The sequence below is a fragment of the Limulus polyphemus genome, unplaced genomic scaffold (assembly GCF_000517525.1).
Source record: "Limulus polyphemus unplaced genomic scaffold, Limulus_polyphemus-2.1.2 Scaffold3646, whole genome shotgun sequence".
Taxonomy (NCBI): domain Eukaryota; kingdom Metazoa; phylum Arthropoda; class Merostomata; order Xiphosura; family Limulidae; genus Limulus; species Limulus polyphemus.
This window is the reverse complement of record NW_013669256.1, coordinates 22,921-34,339: the sequence shown is the minus strand read 5'-3', so window position 1 is coordinate 34,339 and position 11,419 is coordinate 22,921. Positions and strand designations below refer to the sequence as shown.

Below are 11,419 nucleotides of genomic sequence, written 5' to 3'. Positions count from 1 at the left end.
TTCCAGACTAAAAATATATGGGAATATTTATTATCCGTTCGCAAAATTACGAACCATTCTTAAATTTCAACTTAGTCTTAAAAGCCTTTTCACACTGAGATATCGAAGTCATAGACATCACGAATAATTTATGAATATATTTGTGTTAATTGTAACTTCAGTTACATGGATTGTAGGAAACATCACATAACTGGTAGTATGGAGAACCAATATAATACGATTCGTTTAACACTATTGCAAGATCTTCGAATGAATGGTCCCTTTGTGTAAAGGAAAACATTGTCACTAAACAATGAAGCTCAAAGATGAATTAAGATTTACATAAATAGCTGTTGGTATGGAAACCTACATATCAAGAGCTTACATGACAGTAAGGTTGGACAAGGCAGTAGAAAAACGTTTTTAGACATCGATATTTTACCTATTAAAAGTCATTTTATCTATTTGTTAGGTCACATTAGCCTGCCAGAAAATAAGCTTTTATAGCGTTTGAACAGAACTATTTCGGCTAAATGATAAGTTTATATTTACGTAATACGACAGTGTATGAATATAGAGTGCAAGAAGTGGAAAATAACAGAGGTAAAAAATTCTGCATCGAACAATAATTTATTATTACAAGTGAGTTGTAAGATATTGTTTAAAACAAATATCACAGTTAAAGTGAAATAACATTAGAAATAGAAAAAAAAATATGTATTAAATTTTGTATTTGAATCCAATAAAAATAAATTGCGGCCACGATTAAAATTTATAAACGGAAATGGTAATTATGATTCTGTTTTAATTTTCCATGCAATTCAAATACAAAATATTTCCATGTCCCCCTGTAAGACAGCGATTTCGGGCTTCGTTAAAAAAAAAACAACAAAGAAATAAATTTCCATCCTTTTTTTCAACAGTACAAATTAATTTTGTTTATCCGGACCAAATCATGAACCCACTATTTTAACTGATTATTGATTCTTTGTGAAATAATTATGGAAAAGTAACCTCCTCACATTATATCATGTAATTTTAAAACATATATGTTATTCTATTGTTACGTCTCCGTTTGTTAATTAACTTTCCGTAACTTCGTTCCGACGAAACTTTAGCGACACAAGTCCTTACTTAATAAAACTGGTTTATTCTTTCCGAATACAACTTCACGATACACTTATTTTCAATAATCGCTCTATAACAAACGCTATATGAACGAACGTCAACAATACTTCTGACTGCAGTTCAATTACTCACTATCTACACACACATTATTCTCCCGTCACGTTGTCACCCTCTTTTATATACCAGACTACCCTATGTGTAGTAAATACTAGAGCATTCGCCAAGGTACAGGATAGTTCTAGAAAATAGGTGGCGCCACACCAGTCATGTGACTCGCTGACGCAACACTATTAAATATTTGATAACTTCATTTTGTTACAAATACCTAATAATCGTTACAGTTTTGAAGTAAGATACATCTTAATTAATCTGTAACAGCTGAAAGATACTCCAGGAAAAATGAGTCTCAAACTTCAAAGTATTCAGTTTTCCCACAAGGTCAAACAATCGAAAAATAAAAATGTGCATATTCCGCGCCACTGCCTGTAATATAATTTTATCTAACAATGTTAACAGAAATAAACTATTGACTTTTTTCACACATTTTTCTGTTTACCGTATATGTTGATTATGGATAAGGCGATTTTTAATTTGGCAAATTAACCGCTTTCATCTTTAAAAAATTGAATATTTTTGTCACCCTTTATACGAAATGCTCAACTTCTTAGTTTAAAATGTTAGTTTTAATGATAAGGCGAAACTGCAAACTCTATTAAATACTTTCAGGAAGTATTGAATATCAGTTCATCATTTTTATTATGAAACGGTAGACATAAGAGGGAAACCTTAGGGAGATAAAAGTATGCAATTAATTTTCTTTTACGCCCAGTGGCACAACTGTATGTCTGCGGACTTATAACGCTAGAAACCAGGTTTGATACCCGTGGTGGGCAGAGCATAGATAGCGCTTTGTGCTGAACTACAAACAAATTGATTTTTTTAGTTCTGTTTTTCACTCTCTACAGTAAGAGTAGCAACATTCAGGCCAAAATTATAATCTACTGAATGCTATCTACAAGTAATTGATCATGAATAGTAGAATGTATGTGCGTTAAAAACGTAGAAGAAATTCAGAAGGTTTTGCATTTTATTAAGCGAGGTCTCTCAACATTTTAACACTAAATAATAAGTAACGCACAAATAATAGTAAATAATAGAGACGCGTACATTTGTGGTCGTATTAGTTTCTTTATTGCAATAGTTCTTCTTTAAATACAGGATTTCTAGAATAATACCAAAAGAATTCTAATTGCAGACACCGAAATTCACAAGTCCACTTGTCTTAGGCCTAACTGATTGGTTAAACATATTCAAGAACGAAATAAATTGAGACTGTAACTACTGTACGTTTCTTGCTTTAATTTAGTTAGGGCTAAACTTTATCCTACTTAATACTATCAGTAAAGATACTTATAATGTTATTCTACGACCTATAGTTAGACCTTTTAAAAAACTTTGATAAGCTTTTAATGTGTTGTTTTACAAAATGTCTACGAAAGTATAATTACAGCGCGTTTTGTTTAATCCGTTGAAATGAAGTGCGCGCGTATGAGCATTTTGTAGCATACTAAAACTGAGCATTATTATAATAGATTAACCAGAAACGTTTTATAAATATAATGCTTTTTGTGTGTCTAGAGAACATAATAAACCCCAATAATAACACTTCAATAGAACTTGAGCAGACAGATCAGTATTTCTCTCAAAACATGAGTATGTTCTCAACATAACAAAAATTTTCCATTATGCTTGAAAATCATTGTTGATCATCTTACCGTTATATTAGTATAGCTTACTTCCGTACACAAGTAACATAGAAACAGTGCTGCTAGCATTAAACTATCACTTAAAAATAAGACCCAGCGTTCGTGAAGTCATTTTCAAAGAATATTAACTAATGTTACATGTCATGTCTTATGCCCCTGTTAAAACAATTCTGTAGAATTAAAACTTAAATTAAACACACGTATGTTTGTTTCTGTCCACAATGCTGTTACTAAACTATTGATAACAGCGCATTCCATTAAGTAACATTAAATTTGACCTTATTAATATGTGGTAAAATGATATGAAGCTCAGAAGTGTAAACCTATTCAGGTCATCCCGCTAGGAAATGATAGAAATGTTAGTCTGATCGGATCATCACGCAAGAAAATGATAAAAATATAATTCTTTTCAGGTCATCACTCTACAAAATGTTAAAAAATATAAGCCTATTCTGGTCATCACGGTAAAAAGTGATAGAAATATAAATCTATTCAGGTCATCACGATAGAAAATGATAGAAATGTAAGCCTATTCAATACAACACACTAGGAAATTGTAGAACTGTAAGTTATTCAAGTCATCACGCTAGAAAATTATTGAAATGTAAGCCTATTCAGGTCATCACACTAGAAAATGATAGAAATGTAAGTGTATTCAGGGCATCACGCTAGAAAATAAGAGAAATGTGAACCCGTTCAGGTCGTCACGCTAGTAAATGACAGAAGTGTAAGTCTATTCAGGCCGTCATAATGGAAAATGATAGAAATTTAGACCTATTTTGGTCATCACGCAATGAAATGATAGAAATGTAAGGCTATTCAGGTCATTATACTAGAAAGAACGAGAAATGTGAACTTGTTCAGTTCGTAACGCTAGGAAATGTTAGAAAGCAAACCTATTCAGGTTGCTACTCTAGATAACGATAAAAATGTAAGTCTGATTCAGGCCGTCAAGATACAAAATGATAGAAATGTAAGTGTATTCAGCTCATCACTCTAGAAAATAAGAGAAATGTGAACCTATTAAGGTCGTTATAATAGAAAATGATAGAAATGTAAGCCTATTTTGGTCATCGCGCTAGGAAATGTTAGAAATGTAAGTCTATTCAGGTTATCATCCTACAAAATGGTAGAAATGGAAGTGTATTCGGTTCGTCACGCTAGGAAATGATAGAAATGTAAGTATATTCAGGTTATCACTCTGGAAATGAAATAAATGTGAACCTAATCACGTAATCACGCTAGGAAATGATAGAAATATAAAACCTATTTAGATCATCACGCTACAAAAAGGTTTAAATGTAAGTTTATTCAGGTCATCACGCTAGGAAATGATAGAAATATAAAACCTATTCAGATCATCACGCTACAAAAAGGTTTAAATGTAAGTTTATTCAGGCCGTAACGCTAGAAAATGATAGAAATGTAAGTCTATTCAGGCCATCACGCTGGGAAATGATAGAAATATAAAACCTATTTAGATCATCACGCTACAAAAAGGTTTAAATGTAAGTTTATTCAGGCCGTAACGCTAGAAAATGATAGAAATGTAAACCAATTCAGATCATCACACTATAAAATGATAGAAATGTAAGTCTATTTACGTCTTCACGCTAGAAAATGATAAAAATGTGAACCTGCTCAGGTCATCTCGCTAGGAAATGATAGAAATATAAGCCTATTTAGATCATCACGCTACAAAAAAGGTTTAAATGTAAGTTTATTCAGACCCTCACGCTAGAAAATCATAGAAATGTTAGTGTATTCAGGACATCACACTAGAAAATGAGATAAATGTGAACCTGTTCAGGTAATCACGTTAGGAAATGATAAAAATGTAAGGCTATTCAGGTAGACATGCTAAAAAATGTTAACCTATTTAGGTTGTCACTCTAGAAAATGATAGTAATTTAAGTGTGTTCAGGTCCTCACACTAGAAAATGATAGAAATGTAAATCTATTCAGGCTGTCACGCCAGGAAAATAATATAAATTGAAGCATATTCAGATTATCATACTAGAAAATGGTACAAAAGTGAACTTGTTCAGGTCGTCACGGTAGGAAAATGATAGAAATGTAAGCCTAGTTAGGTCATCTCGCTCGGAAGTGATAGAAATGTAAGCTTAGTTAGGTCATCTCGCTCGGAAGTGATAGAAATGTAAGCCTATTCAATCCATCACACTAGGAACTGATGAAGATGTTTTGATTATTATTCCGATCTCTATCATTTCCATTGGAAATGTCGATCCGGAGTGAAAAGTATTTCTTGTGACGTCTACGTGAACGGACGTCACTGCACGTTGGTTATCTCTTCCTCTTAACAACTAGCTTGACACCAGAGAGCACACATTCATCATCCCAACATTTCTCACTGAAATACAGTTTGTTGTTGATAATAAATTGTAGATATGTTCTATTTTCAAATGTATAAAGTATAAAGCATTAATTTCACCACAAATGGTTAAAGAGCAAGTTTCAAAGGTTCAAACTCTACAATTTAGGGCTTGGTTTCTGCTGTAGACGTCGCTCAGATAGCCCGCTGTGCAGCTTTACACATAAAACTAATAACGCAACTTAAAATACTGTAATACACACAATAGCATATAACAAAGAGGTGATTCGTGGTTAATTTAAGTTACAGTGACTTTAAATCAATGATCCACTAGGTTAGCATCGTTAACTATTCTTCATAAGTAAGTTCAGATGGCCCAAACTAAGCCTTGTCATCCATATAAAATCTTTGGATTGCACGAATCATGAAATACTAAAACCGGCTTAGTACGGCTAAAAATTGTTAACAGGAGATATATATAAGTATATACTTAACTCTGTTGACATAAGTTAATGATGACAAAATGGTTTTCCAATTTGTTCATATATATTATTCCATTAACACATGTAGTAATCAAAACCTGTCCCCAACCCTTGCAGTAAAGTTGCCACCTCCATGTATATGTAAACAGGCAGACTTATAGTGCGGTACATCATGTGAGTAATGACTCCTTTCCTATTTAAATGACATTAACAACACGTGTAGGCATTACATATTTCATTACACAATGAATAACTTGTACTTGTATTCGAATATTGCTGTTTCATTCACATTTTTGTTATAGACGAGGTAAAACATATTTTAAACGTTGTTCTCCTGACGATTTCGTGACAAAGCCACACTGTAAAAGACTCGCTGGAAAAACCGTGGTCGTAGCTTTATATCAATTAATCTAATTAGCCTCGTTAGGTTTCTGAGAGAGTTTAAGCCTCACTTACCTATTCACAAGTTTAAAGGATCCGGATTCCAAGCATGTGCTGGCTTTGATTTTGACCTGGTGTTTGCTTGATTTTGTAATTTTTTAAATTTTAGACTTAGTTTGGTCCACATCTAGTTGTTTTTAAACATTTAATATATATATTTTTCTCATTATGTTCAAATTGAGATTAGAAATTAAGTGTAAATATTTCAAAGCCACACTTCTGTTAGGTAAAAATAAGACATTTGTATTTAATATAAATATATATAATTGCTATCTGTACACGCACTAATTCTAATTACGATATCATTACGACCCATCAAATGTTTTTTTAATTTTTATTTTAGTTCTAAAATATAAGTTCATTTTTATTATGAGCACAGATAGCCTATTTTTATTATTTATTTTAAAAATTTTGTTTCTTTATTTGTATGCAAGTCTGCACAATAGGTTATCTGCGTTGTGCCCGCCACGGAGATCAAATCCATAACTTTAGCGTTACAGTTCCTCAAGCCTACTACTGAGCCACCCTGAGACTTTTGTAGTTATGATGTTGTAGTTTTGGAAGCGAAAAAGATGTTAAAAAAGTGCTTATATCTTACGTATTCCATAGTAAGATGGTGTGCATCAACGTGATTATTTTATAACAATAATATTTATGGAACATTTATCGTGGTATTCCAAGGCGCGGAAGATAAACACAAAAAATTAGCATCAGAAAAGAAACTCATTAACCCGAGAGCTTATGAAATTGGGCTTTTCTTCTTTCGGGGTAAATGGAAAATGGCTTCTTTCAACATCGACAGTGATTGTTTCCAACATTAGACCGTCTTTTAAAGGGCAAGACGATTTAAGAGCCCATATAGACCGTATCATGAACCTTTTTTTTTCTTACAATAGTACTGAAATAACTACTATACCAAAAGACATTTTCACACGAGTTTCATTTTTATTTGTCGACCATATTGGTTTTTTGACGTCATAATCATGGTCATATACTAGCGTCGTGATCTGAAAAATAAATATTTCTTGAACTTGATGGAATATAATTTTTTTAATCTCATAGCTCTGTGGTTGTTGTGAGCATAACAAACCCAATAACATCATAGGTATAACTTTTTATGAGTTTAGTTAATATCTGTCCTAGAAAAATTGAGTAGAAATTGCAACTTAAATTATCAAGTGTCATCTCATATATCAGTATGTGTGTTTTTAGAAAAGCCATGACTGTTGGTGATGGGATTCGAACCCGCGACCTCTCTAACCACAAAGCTATGCTAGGCACAGGGATGCTAAGATATTCAACAGGGGGTTTAGAATAACAACAGAATTTGAGAGCCTGAACCAGCATGTGAAGGTAGACCAAATAAGAACATTTACATTATCAACAGAAAGTAATGCAACTCAAAAACTGAGTATGAAAAAGAGCTACATAACTTCAACATTGATTCCAACCCAGATGTAATTACAAGGCTAGATAAAGGAGGAGTTGGAGAAGAAGAACCAAAAATTCTGAAAGGAGAAATGGAAGGTGCAAAGAAAAGCATAAAAAATAGAAGAGCAGTAGGTGTAGACAATATTACAGGGGAATTTTTGAAAGTCGAGGAAACAACGATCAACTTCTTGCAAGAGATCTGCAATATTACTTAGAAGATAGTGAAATGGCCAATAAAATGGATGAAGTCTATAATAATTCCTATACCCAAGAAGGGTAATCGTCATCAGTGCAACAATTACAATATTACCACCCTCATTAATCATCCAAGCTAAGAGTCCTATTAAACAGGCATAAGCAATGAGCTGAGGCCATCCTAGCTGAAGAAGAATCAGGGTTTGTAGCACAGAAGAATGTTACAAAACAAATCTTCAATATAAAAATCATGTGTGAAAAATATCATGACCATCAAAAAAAGCTAAATCATAATTTTATTCATTTTATAATAGGTTTCGGCCGTGGAAGCAACAATTACCATGAGCAGCAATTAACAAGCATAACATTAGTTGAAACAAATGGGATTACTGAAGCATTGTATAACCATAATACCATTGGAGTTTTAATCGAATATAACATTCAAGAATTTATTAAAACAACTGTTGGGCTGCGTGTCTTCATGTCTGTTAAATATGTTCCTAGAGCAAATCATGACAGACGCCATGGTTCAATGACAATTGGAGGACGAAAAATAAATAACTCAAATTTGCAGATGACATATATTTAATTGCAGGATCATCAGATGAACTAGTTGACTTTACAATAAGGCTGCAAAAGAATGTGGTATGGATATAAGCATAGAAAGGAGCAAAGTGATGGCCACTTATGGCATTAGCATTGATCATGTAACATTGTGGGATGTAAAACTTGAAGAACAAAGACTGGAAAAGGTCAACAGTATCAAATATCTTGGAGCAAACATTACAGAAAGCGCAACATTAGAAAATGAAGTGATAACCAAATTGGCATTAGCCACAAGACAACTTGCAGAACTCTGGTCAAGTAACGACATCACATTAAAAACAAAAGTTTCAGCTTCTCCTTTTTGTAATTACCTCAGCAGCACTATATGAACGTGGGGCATGGACCCTTATAAACGTATTGAAAAAGAGAGTAGAAGCTTTCGAAATGAGGTGCTTCAAAAGACTTTTGAGCATTCCTTATACCATTCACAAAAGAAACAAGTCAGTTAAAAATGAAATTGTACAGAAAAGGATCACCTACGAACTGTTAATATATGCCATAAGAGGAAGTAAACTGCAGTGGCTGGTCATGTGATGAAAAAAACAGGCATCCTTGTGAATACCATCCCGCATTGAGCCGTGGAAGGGAAATTCAAAAGAGGAAGACCAACAAGAAGTTGGTTGACCATTATAAAAGAATGAACTAAAACTTTAGCGATAGAATGTATGAGAATGGCTGAGAACCTGGAACCCAGGTAGTTATAACAGCTGAATCAAAGGTGACCCACACGGAACTTAATAAAAAAAACGTTATATTATTTTATTATTTAGGCCCACAATTAGGCACAAAATAATGGAATTTCCATAACCAATGTTCCTTCACAATCAAATCTAATATTTTTTTCTGATTTGGACTAAAGTATATGACCATAATTATGACGTCATAACTCCGAAATGGCCTTCACTTGGAATGTGAACTTCAGTGAAAATGCCCTTTTGCTTAAGATTTATTTTTTTCGATTTACAAAATGTTTCATGAATGAGTATTTTAAGCCCTTAAGTCATTTTGTCCTATTCAGACAACCCATAAACTCACTAATCCTTTGCTGGTGTTTTGAATGGCTATTATTATCAAAATTTACACTTTTCTGTTCTTAAAGATAGTATGGCATTTTTAATTCGGTATTCATCTTTGATGAACTGGTTAGGAATGTAGAACAAATACTGGTGTAAGGAGTTTGAGTTAGGTTGGGTTCACGTGAATCAGAATTAGTATGAGAGATTCAAGTCAAGTCTATGGTAATTTGACTACTTTCACTACTAACTCAAATGTTTCTGATAAAATAGGTCTTGAATCGATTAATTTCAGAACTTGCCGTTTTCTTTAGGAAGATTACGTAACAAACCGTCCAGTTTTATATGAAGAAACTTTAATAAGGCCAGGAAAAACACTCTCATTTTAAACCCAGATTTTATTAAATCTAGTCTCTCTCTGGATAATAAGTTATCTGTTTATAGTTACCATTCTACTATACTGATATGCTCGTTTGCTAATGATCGACTTACTGTCTTGTAAGTGTATGTACTATTACATCTCCCGTGAACAGGATTTCATCCCAGGATCTCTCGCACCCCACTCGAATGTTTTACCAGCTGAGTTAAAGTGTTAACTCGTTAACTGTCACTAGTTACGCACTTTTTAACGATTCAATCTTACCAACTTATTCTCTTTCACAAATAATTCATTTTCTCGGGGTTACCAGTTTTTCTTGTGGCAATCCTATTTTTGCGTCTCACGTGAGCGGAAGGGATCAAAGACCTCTCGCACGCCAGACGAGTACTCTTAAAAGATAAACCCACTGGCACTCGATGGTGAAGCATTTTTTACGTTTCAAATTATCACAAGGTTAAGTAACGACATACCACTCGATAATGCAAACATTGTCCATAAAATAGACTCATATTTTTTCTATAAAACGTTTTACAGATAAATGTTTTTTTATTAATTGGTAATGTTTTAGGGCTTTCACAGTATTCTTGCTGTATATGAGAAGAGATAAAAGAGGCTGTATATATTTTTTGGGCACAAGGCCCTCAGTGGTTTTAAACATTAACGTTATTAACTATATCCAGGTAGTTCAGTGCTCACAGTAAAAGTCACACCCTTTTTTATCACAAGCTAACTTATTATAAAAATAGCAATACCAAGGTAAAAACCATTTTTGCATGTGTAAGAAAATTATTATCTGGTCTAACAATAAAAAAAACAAATTGTATAATATCGATAAATATCTGGTTTAGCAACGTTTGGGTAGTGTTGTTTTTAACGCATAACGCAGATTTGTCACAAAAACAAAAATTAGAACCATGTGAAATAGAGGTTAAAACAAATTGAAATCTGTGCGACGTATTTTTATTTTTCCAATTTACTTTTGAAATAAATATATTACGACCTAAATAGTAAATCGTATATTCCATACTCAAAACGTTAGACATAGATATACGTGTGTATTCATGTGTAGCAAATTAACGCATTACCTGATGGGTCATCCTTACCAATGTTAAGGTAGAATTGAATCAGTTATAAAGAATTTCCATCGTTACAATAATTAAATTGATTTAACTAAGTTACTGTTTTTCAGCATTTGATATTTTTTAAAGTACTATTGATGTATTTATAGATTTTAAAAAGACACTTTATACTGTTGACATTATATTCTTAATAATAAACTTGAAAGATATGGCGATTAGTAACTTAGATTAGTAGCTCTTTAACTAATAGAAGTCAAAATGCATCAATAAGCAATACTGATCTCATTAGTTTGAGTATTACTGGTGGAGTCCCTGAGGGATCAATTTTAGGATCTATTTTATATATTCTATATATAAGTGACGTATTTAATGTTTAACAGATTTTACAGTTTTTTGTTGTTGTTGTTGTTGATAACACAACTCTATTTTGTACTGGAGACAATTTTATTGAGGTAGTAAAAGTAATACTGAGCAACAAAAGACTAATTCATGGTTTAAAATAAAACAAACTATCATTGCTTACATTGTTGTTGTTGTTATATTATTCCTGAAAATTTATCTATTTTAATTGATAATACAGAAATTAAA

The 11,419-nt window shown here is 32.7% G+C and overlaps 1 long non-coding RNA gene across 1 annotated transcript in view; it reads right to left on the bottom strand.

Annotated features, from left to right (window-relative positions):
• Positions 1-410: 410 nt before the first annotated feature.
• The window catches only part of LOC106469764, a 14,590-nt gene continuing 3,581 nt past the window's right edge, over positions 411-11,419 (bottom strand). Inside the window, exons 2-3 of the long non-coding RNA XR_001291447.2 lie at positions 10,476-10,482; positions 411-421 (exon numbers count right to left, since the gene is read on the bottom strand). This is a non-coding gene — a long non-coding RNA (uncharacterized LOC106469764). The remainder of the gene's footprint in view (positions 422-10,475; positions 10,483-11,419) is intronic.